The sequence below is a fragment of the Myotis brandtii genome, unplaced genomic scaffold (assembly GCF_000412655.1).
Source record: "Myotis brandtii unplaced genomic scaffold, ASM41265v1 scaffold954, whole genome shotgun sequence".
NCBI classification, from domain to species: domain Eukaryota; kingdom Metazoa; phylum Chordata; class Mammalia; order Chiroptera; family Vespertilionidae; genus Myotis; species Myotis brandtii.
The window spans coordinates 975,750-991,567 of NW_005371937.1; the positions used below are offsets into that span (position 1 = coordinate 975,750).

At 43.9% G+C, this 15,818-nt stretch overlaps 1 protein-coding gene across 1 annotated transcript in view; it reads right to left on the bottom strand.

Moving 5' to 3' along the window:
- Positions 1-15,818, bottom strand: part of LOC106724754 (receptor-type tyrosine-protein phosphatase gamma-like) — a 594,585-nt gene that overhangs the window by 449,517 nt on the left and 129,250 nt on the right. The window lies entirely within an intron of this gene.

A 15,818-nucleotide genomic window follows, 5' to 3' on the forward strand; every position in this document is an offset into this window, starting at 1 on the left:
CAAGAGGGTTGAGGATGGGGAGAAGAGACCATAAGGGAGATCAATTAAAGTAAAATATACAGAATGCCAAATGGTGCTAAGGAGAAAAATAAATAAATCAAGGTGAGGAGACAGAACAGGTCATGAGTGGGCTGAAATCTGAGACAGAGTGGCCCCAGGAGCCTCACAAAAATGGGACATCGGAGCAGAGAGCCACAGGCCGTCAGGGACATGCAAAGCTCTCTGGGGGAAGAACATTCCAGGCAAAGGGGAAAACATTTACAAAACTCTGAGGCCCGAGGGTGCCTGGGAAAGCGTGAGGAACAGCTAGAAGGCCTGCGTGGCTGGAGGGAGCGAGGGGCAGAAAAGTCAAAGGGGCTGGAACCACGCTCCTGGTAGAACTCCCGCTTGGGAAGAGGGTGTCCACCAGGAGTGGCAAGATCTGAGTTAAGGCCTTAATACGCAGCCTGCTGCTGATTCCAGATACACAGAAAGCCTTTAAAGAAAAAAAGCAGTTCAACTTTCATAGCGATAGCTCGGTACACACGCCAGTGCTCACAAAAAACACAGAGGCTCCCCATTCAGAATCGTTCCTTCACCCCACTTGTTTGATAAATGAGAGTCAGAGAACCAACACCAAGACACGTTGTCTCACTCTGAGTTCCTATTTTTTCCATTGAAATGCCTTTTGTAATTAAGCAAAGTGCTGACTTTCAGTTTTCCTTGAGTTAGTCATTTCCCAAATACGGAGTATCCCCCCAAAAATGTGTATGCACTTTAATAGCTGGTAGTTCAATTTTGAAAATGAAATGTATTTTAATAAACACTGCCTTTACAATTACTCAAGTGGCCCTGACCAGTTTGGCTCAGTGGATAGAGCGTTGGCCTGGGGACTGAAGGGTCCCAGGTTCAATTCTGGTCAAGGGCATGTACCTTGGTCATGGGCACATCCCCGTTAGGGGGTGTGCAGGGGCAGCTGATCGATGTTTCTCTCTCATCGATGTTTCTAACTCTCTATCCCTCTCCCTTCCTCTCTGTGAAAAATCAATAAAATATTTTTTTTAAAGTGTGTGTATACATTTTTGGGGACACCCCATATTTACAGAGGCCCAGCAGAAGTGAATTATTAGATGAGAGAGGCTGACCCTCAAAGTCAACAACAAGCCACTGTGATTCAAGGAGTTAAGTTACCAGAGCAATATGTACAGGGGAGGGGCCAGTGACTCTGACCTTGAGGCCTGAAGTAAGGCTTCCTGGAAAAAGTGACAGCCAAGGTGAGGCCCACAGGAAAAATGGCTTGGTACAAAATAACTGACCAACCTAAGTGAGCACAGTTACTAGCTGGACCACCAGGTAACTTCAAAATCCCTGCTCTTACTCACCATCCCACAGAATGCTGTTAAACTACGTGGATGATCCAAACATCTTTCTCTACATGATTTATAACTGGCACATCTCCCACGAAATAAAATCTCTAATTCTGATTTCACTGCTTTGTAACGTGTGATCCTCTGGGGCAGCAATTAGTTTGGTCTTGTCTAGAAAAGGAGTTTGCAACCCAAATTAAAAGAAAAATGATTAACTGGTTGGTGCACTTCAAGCACACAAATCAGCAAATGATGCATGGGCCAGGCAAGACAGGCTGCTATGCTGGCCAGGGGGTTGTCTCAGGAGAGCAGGGTTTCTGCCCCTGAACATGAGTGACATTTGGGCCAGGATAATAATGTTCATGGGGGCTGTGCATTGGAGGATGTTTAGCAGTGTTGCTGGCCTCTACCCACTACATACCATTGGCAAGACCCTTCCCCAGAGATATGACAACCCAAAATGTCTCCAGACACTGCCAAATGTCCCGGGAGTAGCAAAATCACTCTCCAGTTGAGAAACACTGCAATAGACAGGAAACCACAGGCCTTGGGGAGTTTTTGAAGGAACACTCGGGAGAGCAGAAGCAAGAATGGAGAGAAGTGGCTGCTCCTGCCTGACCCAGGACACTTCTGTGTCATTCAGTGGGGTTGGTGATGTCAGAGAAAACCAACCCACTGTCAGCCCCCCTTTTCCCAAGTCTTACACAACATAGACTCAACTCAGACAAGACTTCAGATTTGAGGTGATGGAGAGATAACTGCTACCAGGAAGAAATGGGATGGGGGGCGGAGAGGAGGAAAAATAAGGTAGGAATCAAAATGGGCAAGCATGGGCCGCCACGCAGGTTTATTCTACTTCATCCAGGTTCCCTTTCTTTGCTACTTCTGAGCCTGCCACCGAAGACCCTTGGTCAGGTTGCACTGCAGGAAGGCTGAAGGCTTGGAGACGCAGAAGACCTTACAGCCTCTAGGAAGAACCCAGAGGAAGGTCCTGGGCTCTGAGGATGCCACTCCCCAGGTACTTCTGTAGGAAAAGGTCTCCATACCTCAGTCATGCTCTCATGTCCAAGGTCATGGGCCCTTGATAAATGCTTGAGACTAACTGTAGTCTTTCTTTACCTAATCTCTTTTCATAAAAAAAGTCAAGTATTTTTATAAAGAGATTAGGTCAAGAAACTGATCCCAGGGCCAGTCCTCAATTACATCTTCATGTACAACTCAAGTCAACAAACAAATTCTTTCCCAAAAATTTCTGCAGTTCACACTTAACTGTCCCTTTTCTCTCTCCAAGGTTAAGATTGTATGGCTTGGTAGCAGGCAAAGCAACACAATGTTTCATATATGGAACCCCTGTTGTTTGTGAGAGCTTCTGCAGAGTAGAAGTGGAAATCCTTGCCTAAAAATGAGGTCCAGGGAATTCTATGGCTTTGAATAAGCCAGTAATGGCTGGTATCTGCACCGTTCTTGAGGGATCGTTGGGGACAATTTATGAAGCCAACAAAGCTGTGACAGGTAAGAATTCAATGTAGATTGTTTATCCCCTTTCAATTTAAGACCCAAACTTCAAATGCACTGGGTGCATCACAATTCAATGACTGCACGAAATCAACAGCACTGAATTCCACACTTCTATTACAAACAGGAAAGGATGAGAGGGGACAGGACACCAGGACAAAAGGCTATGAAAACGTTGCTGAAAATCTGGCTCTCCATGGCTCACTCATCAGCATATTGTGTGAGCCTCCAGGTCCCTTCCGTGTCCTCTGCTTCCAAATGCCCTGGTTTCTAATTGCCAAAGAGAAGCATCCAAGTCACAGGGGCACTCAACTTAGTACCCAAGATGCTGTTCAGGACACAAAGAATTTTCTTGATTTGTTTCAAAGCGACAGAGATACTGGCAAAATTTCCATCTTCCCTGCTTGTTCCTCAACCCCAATGACAAATAAAAAAGAGTGCAGATTTTAAAACTAAAGGACAGCATCAAAACATCATACCATTTAGCCCAGCCAGTGTGGCTCAGTGGTTGAGCATAGACCTGTGAACCAGGAGGTCATGGTTCAATTCTTGTTCGGGGCACATGCCCAGGTTGTGGACCTGATCCCCAATGTGGGGAGTGTAGGAGGCAGCAGATGAATGATTCTCTCTCATCACTGATGTTTCCGTCTCTCTCTTCCTCTCCCTTCTTCTCTGAAATAAAAAAATATTTTTTTAAAAAACACACAGGAAAAAAACACCATACCATTTTAATTCACTAAAGCCAAAAATGCATTCAAGTGGATACCTCATGTGGATTCATGCCTTCTCCAGCATTCAGCACAAATCCACTTGCATTTTCCATTTATTACCACAGCCTGTGGGCTAAAGTGAAAAGAAGCCCAGGATATGGGGAAAAATCTCTTAATAAAGTAACTAATAGCATTAATCTAACAAATTCTTCCCTGAATGTACCAGGTCAGCAGGAAGAGAAGGAAGCTGGAGTTTCTAAGTCTGTTACAGCCTTGAGTCTTACTTTTCACAAGCTGTATTTGGGCCACACAGGAGCTTAATATATTCTAATACCTATCATAAAACACAAGCCATCCCATACAATTATACCTACTCCATCAAGCTTAAAAGTCAAGTATTTATCAATTCACTATTTGTGGGGAAAAAATGGAAAAGTGGTTTTGATTTCCCAGAGAACAAGTTTTGAGGCAAACTTCTCCCAAGTGTTGGGTCTGTTTGCCTCTGGCCTTGAGAATTTGGGCCTTGATTTCCTCATCTGTAAAGTGGGAATAGAAATATACACCTCAGTGGGTTGTAGTCAGAATTATACACTGCGTTTAGGAAGCACTTAGTAAATTGTGAGCATTACCATTATTACCACTATCCTACTTTCCGCTGGGCATTCGGCAACTAATCACAGGAGGCGCAGAGACAGCTAGTATGGACTGTTCGACGTGAGAGGCACAAAAACTTTTTACAACATTGACCCCAAGAAATATTTATGAAAATTGAACAAGAGCCTCAATATAGTTCTTACAATAAGAGCTAGAAGAGCTTAAAAAAAGAAATAAGCCACCAACATAGGTTATGGAGTCAATGTCCCTGGGAATTTTTATAAAGAGATTAGGCAAACATTTTTACAAGATGGTTTAAGCACAGGTGTGCAGAGAAAACCTACAAAGAGAGCAATAAATACACCATTTTCTGTGTGAGAAGGGACAACACTTTGTTTCCATATCCACGGGTTTCTGATGTAAATAATAATAATCCAGAAGGCTCATAAAACATACTGCTTCCCCATACGGTAGATGAGCTCATGTTTTGCTGTGCTTTCTAATAAGAAATTGATTTCTCTCTTCTAGTGAAGACATGTCCGTGATAAACACCAAACTTCACGGTCACACAAAGATATTGGGGCTCTACAGATTAATTATTCATAGGGAAAACCCATAAAATTACCACCAAATAGCACTTCACAGGCGGAAACATGCCTCCGCAGGGCTCAAGATGATGTTAGGCCCTCAGAGTTGAGACATAAGCCCCCGTTCTGGAGAAAAAGCAGACACACCATTCCTAGAAAGTCACAAAGGAGAGAGGGCTGACAGGCGGCAGTGGGCTGGGCCTGCAAAGCCATTTCTGCAGCTGCCATGTGCCTCTGGATGCCACCGCACAAACCAAATCACAGACGTCGGGGCTACGACGCCACAGGGAGGACCCTCTCCATCAATGTCACCGTGCCCCTGTCATATCCAGCACAGCAGGCAGGCAGTAAGGATCTCCTGTGCAAACAAACAAAGACCCAAGGGAACCCTGCAGAGAAAAACAGTGATGTATTTATCAGGGTAGGTCCAGGTACCAGTCATAGGAATGCCAGCACAACAGTGGCTAAAACAAGATTGAGGGTTACTGCCCAGACAGGTAGTTGGGGCATATATAGGAGGCAACGAATTGATCTCTCTCTCTCTCTCTCTCTTAAAATAAATAAATAAGTAATAAACATATCCTTGGATGAAGAATAAAAAAAGATTAAGGGTTACTTCACCCTCCCATTGATGAAGTTCAGCGGTAGGGAGGTCTGGGGATGGGGAAGTCCTCCATAGTAACAGGGCCCATGTGGTACCTTTGAATAAATGAGGAAAGGTACCCGCTCCAGGTGAAAGCAGCCTTGTAGGTACCTGGCTTAGTACGCACATAACCCTTTTATGCGAAGTCAAAGGCCCATCCTTTCTCCAGGTACATAACTCGGGAAGCAGAGCCTGGATTCAATTCCAGGCCCTTAACCTCTCAGGCAGAGGCCCTTCTCTAAGAACAATCGGCACAACTCTATCCATAGTGCGGCCAGACTGCCTCCGTCGTGTGGCGCTGCCCTCTTCCGCACGTAACACCAACTGCTCAAACTCGGCCACCGTGTCCACCTGCCAGCCCAGAGCGAGGAAGAACAGACTCTTTCCCTTTAAGGAAACTTCCTAGAAATCGCATGTCATTTCCACTTATATCCCATCAGCCTAAATTTAAATCACACCTCACCCGGAGGCGGAAAGCTGGTCTTTATTCCATACTGCTTTGCATCCACCTATTATTATTCTATTATTGAGAAAAGAAGAAAATCAGAAATTTCTGGTCCATGATCCAAGGCTCCATTAACACACTGCTATATGACAAAAGGTAGGCCATGGTCTCTCCTTGAGGTTCCCAGAAGTGTGACACAGTTGGAGCCTCACAAAATCTATTAGCAGGTGTAGAGCTAACACTTTGGAAAAACCAGAAAGAACTGACTAGAAAGGATATGAGAGATCATTCCGTTCAAATCTCTCATTTGAATATTAATGTTTCATAACATATACCACTTTGCACAGACATCTAATGCTGTATTTTAAAAATATGGCGTTATGCATTCATCTGTAACCTGCCAGTCCTTTGTTAATTATTACAACAAACGCTTTAATGCCTTTTTAACATTTAAATCACCCATGCAATTAGCACAATGTCTAATAACAAGTGAAAGGAGGCACATAACTTTCGCAGGCCATTTAAAAAGTGTGGAGATGCCTCATTGCCACATAATAGATAAGGTGACCACCTTCTACAAACCAAAAACTGGGGCACACTGCCTGCCACACACAGGGTGGACAGTAACCACAGTTGAACACTGAGGCCAGCATGTAAAATCTGACTCCATATAACTACAAATATCACTTTTTCAAAGTTGTAGTATACTAAGTGGGAGTGGGGGGATGAGAAATAGGTTATGAATATAAGCTTGATGGGGAAGGTTATTTATGTATCTCATTCTCTGTTGTACCCACCCCTCTGGCCCACCAAGTATTTGTGGGGTACCTACAGGGACTTAAAATGTATTTCTTGCTTCAAAGAATCTGCCAAAATTCTGATAGGAACTTAAAGATCAGAGGACAAGCATTCAAAGAATTTGCAAGAAAATGGAAAATCAAAACAAAACAACAAAATGCCTGGAGGATGAAAGGCAGGACTTGGGGTACTGGGTGGGAATTCCTAAAGTTGATAAAACGTTATTAATACCAGCATACAAACACCCCAGGAATATCAAGGAACATCATTCTCTAAACTTATTTTCCATGGAGCAATTTAATCAATAATCTGTCAATACACAATTGATTATAATTCCTGAAGTTGCTATATAATTTCCCAGGCATGTGTTTGTAGTTTTGCTACATATAAATATTACCAGCATGCTTACCCATGTGCATAAAGACATATGTACTGTTTTATTTCTTTACTGCAGCATTTCTTAGCAATAGCTTACAACTATGAATAGCTATGTGCTCTATAAACTAGGAAAGAGCTCTACTATGGAATACTATGTAGCAGTTAAGAAGGATGAGGACATTATTTCTGGAATGATCTGTACAGATCTCCAAGATATATTAATAGAGAAAAAATAGGTTATCTAACAGTACACATATCTTTTATGTAATATGAAAATTAGTTATTTTTCCATATGTAAAAGTGCAGCAAATGCACAAAATTCACAACATTTATCTTTCAGAGGGGTCTGGAATTCATTTTTTTTAACAAAAAAAAAATCAAAAACAGCAATACAATGGCAGAGTAAGATAAAAATTGAAGAAAGAAATTGAGTTAATGTTGTTTTTACACTCATTCTCCCTTCGCTGCTAGCTTTACAGATACTATTATATCACTATATACTGTCCAATTATCAGTCAAAGAAAGATTAAAGACAGAGCTCATATTGAATACTTATTCAATGACACAGCTCCCAGCTGCATCCTATGTATTCTCTCAGGTTTTATATTTTAAGAATGGTATATGTGTGGGTTTGTGTGTGTGTGTGTTTTAGTGGAAGGCAGTCCCCAATTCTAAAAGCTCTCCTTAAACCTTAGTGTCCAAAGAATTTCAGGATGTCCATGGATTGCAAGCACTTAATCTTGTCTGCATGAGCAGGGATCACATCCCCCTCCTTCAGCCAGCCAGCCCTCTTCAGGCCTGGGGTGGGGAGGTCACCGGGGGACTCGCTCTTCTACAACAGAACTGTCCCTTAGGAGGCAAACAAACAATATGAAACAAAAAGCAGAGAGAGATGCAACATCTTGGCAAGTGGGAATACACTGTGTGTTCCTACAGCCTTGCCAGCCACTTAGGGAAAGTTCAGGAGCAGAGGGGGGGAAGGGAAGAGTAGGGAAAATGAGAGATGAATCCCCTGACCTCAAACGTAAGGCACCACAAGGCCTCGGGCTCCACTACCATCCTCACCAGGAATGGCAAATGTGAGATACCACCGTTCGTGAATTCGGGTGTCACTCAACAATGTGCATCAAACCCCTACTATGTGCAGTAAAACAAATGTGGTGGCTTAGGATAACATCTGCTCCTGGCCCTGGAGAAAGAAGAGAAAATAAAGACCAGGGTGCCCTTCCATTACCCCAAATGTATTCCCCACCAGCAACTCCTCTTTGGTCTCTGCTTGTGTTCCTCCTACTTTGATGACAAAACACCTTTTATTTTATGCAATGAAAGTGTCAGTAAATATCTTTTTATTTTCTTTAAGCATCCTATTGGACAACTTTACAGGGAACAACTTTATATCAACCCTCCCGTCTTATTTTAAACTAGCCTAAAAAATCCAAAGCCGGAAAGCAAATGACATCCATCCTTGAACAAATAAATGGAGAATAATCAGAATCTATCTAACCACTTGGCTGTTGTGGCTCAGTGGTTGAGCGCTGACCCATGAACCAGGAGGTCACAGTTCATTTCCTGGTCAGGGCACATGCCCAGGTTGCGGGCTCAATCCCCAGTAGGGGGAGTACAGGAGGCAGCTGATCGATGATTCTCATCATTGATGTTTTTATCTCTATATCCCTCTCCCTTCCTTTCTCTGAAATCAATAAAAACTTATTTAAAAAAAAAAATAAAGTATCGCCCTAGCTGGTTTGGCTCAGTGGATAGAGCGTTGGCCTGCAGACAGAAGGGTCTTGGGTGCGATTCCGGTCAAGGGCACATGCCTGGGTTGGGGGCTCAATCCCCAGCAGGGGGCGTGCAGAAGGCAGCCAATCAATGATTCTCTCTCATCATTGATGTTTCTATCTCTCTCCCTTCCTCTCTGAAATCAATAAAAATATATCTTTTAAAAAAGACTCTATTTACCCTTTTTCCAACCTCCAACTCCCTCCCCTAACACCCAAAACCTGTCAGTCACTGCTATTTCACTCCCCAGTTTCCAAGTGCTGTTTCAGCAGCGTTATTTCCACCTGCTCTTCACGCCCATCACAGGCATCTTCACCAACTCAACTCTAAGCCTCAGGTGCCCCAAACACAGCTTCTTCATAGTTGACCTCTGAGGTGTGTGGTCATTGACAGGTGAGGAGATAATATTAGGGACTTGTGTCTCAGTCACCCTAAACCCTCCCTGCATAGCTTTTATCACCATCAGCCAAGCTCACCACTGCCTGGCACCTGGCCCCACATGCCCAGCAGGCTATTGCTCTTGGCAGGGATGCCTGGCTTTATCATGACTTAACAGGTCTGCTCTGATCAAGGACCACAAATAGCCTGTTTGCAGGGTGCCAGGAAGCTGGGTTGCAAATCGTCAGGGAGCAGAAACCATCACTTCCCAGGGGCCGGGGGCAGTTCCTCACGAAGCAGGTGGGTGCTGATCCTACCTGAATGGATGCAGTTCATCTCAAAGAGCTGCATCAATAATTCAGCAAGCAGGGAACAAACAGACTTTTGTTCCCTGGGCTTGGTTAGCTTTTTCTTTTTGTTTCTATCTTAAGGGCATCAGGTGGAGAATTATGGCTTATTCACAGGAGTTTTTCTTCAAAGCAACAACAGTCACCGAGAGCTTTTCCATAGCATTTATAAAACTGAATTTCATGCAAGACCCCTGGGGGAAGAGGGGAGCTTGGCCTCCTCCATGGGACATTTGGCAACCCCTAGAGACATTTTGGCTGATAAAACGGTAGGAATCTGAGGGGTAGAGGCCAAGGATGCTGCTAATGCACAAGACCGTCCTCCCAAACAATGGTCTATCTGGTCCTGAGTCAACAGTGCCCAGGCTGAGTAAGCCTGCATTGACTCATGTAAAGCCCCACCTCAAAGGGGGGTTCGGTTACTACACTCTTTTTGCAGATGGATAGATAAACTGTGGCACAGAGAGGTTAACCGGCCCATGCAGATCTGAGATTCCAATCTGGTCTCCCTGTCTCCCTCTGGAACCTGCTCTCTTCACCATTATTACACCACCTGGCCTCCCACAGGACCAGTGTTTGCCTCTCCTCTCCACCAAGTCACACCCTGTTCCCTCACCACAAGCCCAGGAGGCCTCTCCACCCTCAGGTGACAAGGCTGCCGCAGGTGAGGAGATAATATTAGGGGCTTGTCCACAAAGACATGACTTAACTTGTGATCAACCATGCATCCAGCTCACTTTTGTTACAGGGTGACCGCAGAGTATCCTTTTTTTTTTTTTTGCTATGCCAGTATATGTATATACTGGCATCCAGACAATAAACCTGATGCAATAAAAGTTATCTCCTCCAAAATGCAGAGAGATGAACTTTTATCTAATATTAAAAATGGAAACACCTTTATAATCAAGGAACTCTGAGCAAATGTGCATGAACGAGCCCATATAAAATTTGACACAAATCTGTTTGATTTTCAAAGGAGAGTCATCCTTCCAATTACCAAAGGGATTGAAAAATTCCCGAAAGGTTAAGAACCCTTAATGCAACCCCCACATACATCCCACCCCCCTTTTAAATTGAACAAATTAAGGCAGAAGAAAGTGGCTTTCTCAAGGCCACACGACCAATTAGGCATGAAGGAAGCCTGTGAAAGATGTCAATTCCCCCAACTATGGAACTTCTTAGAAACATGTATCTGGTTTCTGAATTTGGATCACTCACCCTTTAGTGCAGTGGTTCTCAACCTTCCTAATGCCACGACCCTTTAATACAGTTCCTCATGTTGTAGTGACCCCCAACCATAAAATTATTTTCGTTGCTACTTCGTAACTGTAATTCTGCTACTGTTATGAATCGTAATGTAAATATCTGATATGCAGGATGTATTTTCATTGTTACAAATTGAACATAATTAAAGCATAGTGATTAAGCACAAAAAACAATATGTAATTATATGTGTTTTTTCGGATGGTCTTAGGCGCCCCCTGTGAAAGGGTCGTTCGACCCCCAAAGGGGTCACGACCCACAAGTTGAGAACCGATGCTTTAGTGCCAAGGCATAATATTAAATAAAATAAAGCCAAAACAGGAAAAGTGTCAGACAGGTCCAACATGGCTCCCCTTAATCTCAATCTTGTGGACTCTGACATTATTCTAATTGAAGCTTCTTCACAAACTTGTAAATAAGCATTAATGAAATCTGTCCTTCATCTATTTTACAGAAAGGCACGGGGCTGAAAACAAACTAAAAATGATGGGCAGTGTAATGGTCTGGCACCTGTACATGTGGGCCACACACAAGTGGCTGAGAAACATCTTGTGATACTGTGACCTGGAATAAGACACATGCATTTGTCACTGTCCCAGTTCCTGACACTCAACTCCTAAAAGCAAAGGAGTGTCTTTCATTACTGATAGCATGCCCCTTTCACCCACACCTCAGGTGATGGTAATGAGGTGGCTTTTGAAAAGGAAGCCCCAATGAAAAGCCAGGTGCAGAGCGTTGTCCGGTTGGTGAATCAGAAAGCCCCCCAAGCTCCACAGGGACAGGAGCCCCTGTGCTCAAGACCCAGACCCCATCCTCCGATCCCCGTATCTGGCTGTTCACGTATGTCCTTTAATATATCCTTTGTAATAAGCCAGTAAGTAATCTAGTTTTTTCTCCGAGTTCTGTGAGTCATTCTAGCAAATGATTGAATCTGAGGAAGGGGTTGTGGCCAAATTAGACAGAAGTTCTGGGTAAACCTGGAGACCTACCATGCAACTGTCATCTGGAGAGAGAGAGAGAGAAAGAGAGAGAAAGAGAGAGAGAGAGAGAGAGAGAGAGAGAGGAGAATAAGTGCGCATGGGCAGGGGGAAATGGTGAGGAGAAGGGATGAAGTCTGGTGGGACTCATCCCCTAACCTGCAAGATCTGAGTTAAACTGTAGGACACCCAGTCATTGTGCGCACAGAACTGCAGAATGGCTAGTGAGGGAAACCTACTCATCTTGTGTCAGGGTGCTCTGCCAGTGTGGTAATAGCTGAGATTAGAGGAAGAAACACAGCTTTATCTTTCTACAAGTGGAAGTACCAGCTCATTGAACTTTCACAGGAAACCTACGACTTCATCACCTGAGATCATTAAACTAGAGGCAGCAAGAAAGGGCAGTGGTACAGTCCCAAGCTCTGAGGTGTGAGGGATGACATGAGTGGAGCCACCTTACAATAGAGCCAGGGGAGCCATTTCAGAGGGACTGCCCTGCACACCTTGTTTTCTTTATCTTCCTAACTGGACCAAACCACCAACACTCCCAGTCAGTAAGAACAAGAATATCCTGTAAGGACTGATGAAATTGGACTTTGCCGATGGCCAAATCATTAACCAATCAATGAATTACAAACCTAACCTTTCAATTCTCAAGCCAGTCTTTGAAGTACAAATCTATCCCTACCTCATCTAACACCAATTAACTCTTCTTACCTCCTCTTTTCCCATAAAATCCATGAGTCCCTCCTGCTGGGAGGGACACTATTTGGGCTACTGCCCGAATCTGTATTCCCTGAATTACAATTATTTTGATCCCAAATAAATGCTTTTTGTTTGATTGTTGCCTCCTAAAATTTTCATTTGATAGATAAAGGACCAAGGTTCAAATCCAAGCTCTGCACCCACCTTATGATTCCTTCCTGGTAGGGACCCAAGAGAATTGCCTACAAATGTGCACCAATATGCACATACAAGAATATTCTTGAGATTTTATTCCTAAAAAGCTGAAATCCTAAAACTAGAAAGAACCCCAAGATATGCCAATAAGAAAGAGGGTCAACTGTGGTTATGTTTCATATAATCAAGGAAAACTAAAGAACGAGTAAACAAGTCAGACACGAAAGAGTATATAACTGTATGACTCCATTTATCTGAAGTTCCAAAACACATAAAAGTATGGTGAGTGAAATCATAACAGTGGTCATCTTGCTGGGAGAAGGAAGAAATGGCTGATGTGGATGGGATGCTGATGGCCTATGGCTTGACCCGGAAGGGGATCAAGCAGATGAAAACAGTAACACACCTATGTAAATGTATCCAACCACAAACTTAAGATTTGTGCACATATATTAAACATTATAATTAATATATGTGCACAAAATATTAAATATTACAATATAGGTGCAAAATATATTTAGACCACGAAATAATTATCTATATATATAAAAGGCTAATATTCAAAATGATCCCTTGGTAGTTCAACCAGGAGACTGGGAGTTCGATTGCTCACTATGATGTGCGCTGACCACCAGGGGGCGGCATGGAGCAAAGGAAGGCCCTGGCCTGCAGCCGGCAGCCAGGGAAGGAAGGCCCCAGCTGGCAGCCAGAAGGCCCCGAATGGCCTCAATCACTGGCCAGGCCTAGGGGCCCTACCCATGCACGAATTTCGTGCACTGGGCCTCTAGTATTTAATATTATATTTATATGATACATTTATAAATGTATTTATAATACACTATATCTATGTATAGTATTTTAATGTAGTAAATATTATAATTAAATTACATGTTAATTAATATATAAACTAACTTATGTATTGATTTGTATATAACTTAATTACCAAAAAGCTTTCAATTGTTTTTTTAAAAAGTAAATTTAAAAATTCCAACTCTGCCACTTATTAGCTGAGGCACTGAAGGCCAGATATTTCACTTCCGGGACCTCATATTTTTCTTCTCTAAAATGGAAATAAAATAACCCCTATTTTCATCAAGTTGTAGTAAAATAGAAAACAGGTTAGGACGGGTGTAATTTTAGCACGATGCTTCAAAACCCGTAGGCTGCTATGATTTCTGTCATCATCATTATGATAATAATTCTTAAAAATGTGTCTGCACTTACTTCTCTTCATTCATATGTTATAGAAGTAAGAACTAGCCACTGAGTGTGGGCTGTTATATGTGTGTGTGTGTGTGTGTGTGTGTGTGTGTGTGTGTGTATTGACTTTAGAGAGAGAGAGAGATGAAAGAGAGAGAGAGAGAGAGAGAGAGAACACCATAGATCGGATGCCTCCTGTGCAGGCCCCAACTGGGGATCAAACCCACAATCTAGGCATGTGCCCTGACCAGGAATCAAAGCCACAGCCTTTAGGTCTATGGGACGACAACCAACCAACTGAGCACACCAGCCAGGCGAGGCTTAGTTGTTGTTTTTTTAACCCCCACCTTTTAGCACACGAAAGCCCCACAAAAATAGAATAAATAGTATTAAAGGGGTGAGCAAAAGTAAGTTTACAATTGTGAGTACACGAAAGTTTATTCCTGTGTTATTACTTATTTCTTATTGTATTATTTTTCCATATGAACAACTATAAGCCTTCTTTTGCCCACCCCGTATGATAATACTAGCAAACCTGCAACTAGAGTTGCAACATAAATTAGAAAATGTGACCTGGGCTTCCTCAGACTCAGACCTCCCGGAGACCTGAAAATGAAGCAGCACTCGGCCCGCTGCAACCTGCATCCTGCCTCTCGCATCCCGGGTGCGGGTGCAGTTGTCGGGGATCCTGTTAGCGGCGGGTGCGACTGTGAGAAGTACCACACTGCTACTCGGCATGTTCTGACAAGACCAGGAGGAAACAGTCCCCAGAGAATCAGAGAGCCCAGCATGCCGCCTGATTAATCACCAGAGGAAAAAGCCCATACGGTGTGATGGTGCCGTGCTCATGAACACGCAGGAAGAAATATGTAGCCGGCAGGAAACAGAACAGAGGGTCGAGCGAGGGGCTGGGGTGGGGAGAAGAGCAACTACTGAATCTCCCACTACGTATGTTCTCAGAAATCAGGAGCCTGACCCGCCAGGACTGCTTTCACTTGGCTGCTAATTGCTGGGGCTCCTTACGTGGGAGGGTCTTCTGACCTGGACAGAGGCGAAGCTTCCTCACAGCGGTAGCTTTGATGAGAGGGGCACACATGTATTTCTAGCAGAGTTGTCAGGATGTTTACATGTATTTCCTGTGCAGCACAGACACATGCAATTCCAGATGCAGGCATGCTAACGGGGAGTAGCGTGCTCCCAGCAGAACGTGGTTCTGAGAAATGGGGTTTATCCATCCTTCTACACTCAGAAGAGAAAACCCAAAAGGTGAACATTCTAGAATGAGGTCAACGGTTTCACTGTCGGGTTTTTTATTTGTTTCTTTGGGATTTTTTGTTTGTTTTTTCTGTGTTTGGAGTTTGGGGAGAAGCCTTAGAGATCAACTTCCAAAGGATACCCTTGAATTAACTAGTTATTGGTAACAGGAAAGGGGCAAAGGGAAGGCCAAATCTGGGCATGTCATTTGGGCAGCTCTGCGAGGACACTGCAGCTTTACATTCCCCGAGGAACTACCGAGTCTACTCGTCCAGGTCACGGGGGGAAGGGACTGGACAGGGAGGAGAATAGACACGTGCCCAGTAAAATGAGGGTGGCCTCGGGAAGGTACTTGCCTGTCAGTCACACGTGGGAACAGGTCATTGGCCAGAATGGGCGTGCCCACTGCAAGCCGGAGGAAATCTGGGAAACTTAATTCCCTAAACAAAGGCACTCACTCTCTTGTGCTCTTGGCTCCTCTTGTGCTGTTGGAACTCTTGTTGCAGGGGGCACGACTCTTAGCTCCCCTGCTTTTGCCCACATGCGGCCAGAATGGGCGTGGCCACTGCAAGCCGGAGGAAATCTGGGAAACTTAATTCCCTAAACAAAGGCACTCACTCTCTTGTGCTCTTGGCTCCTCTTGTGCTGTTGGAACTCTTGTTGCAGGGGGCACGACTCTTAGCTCCCCTGCTTTTGCCCACATG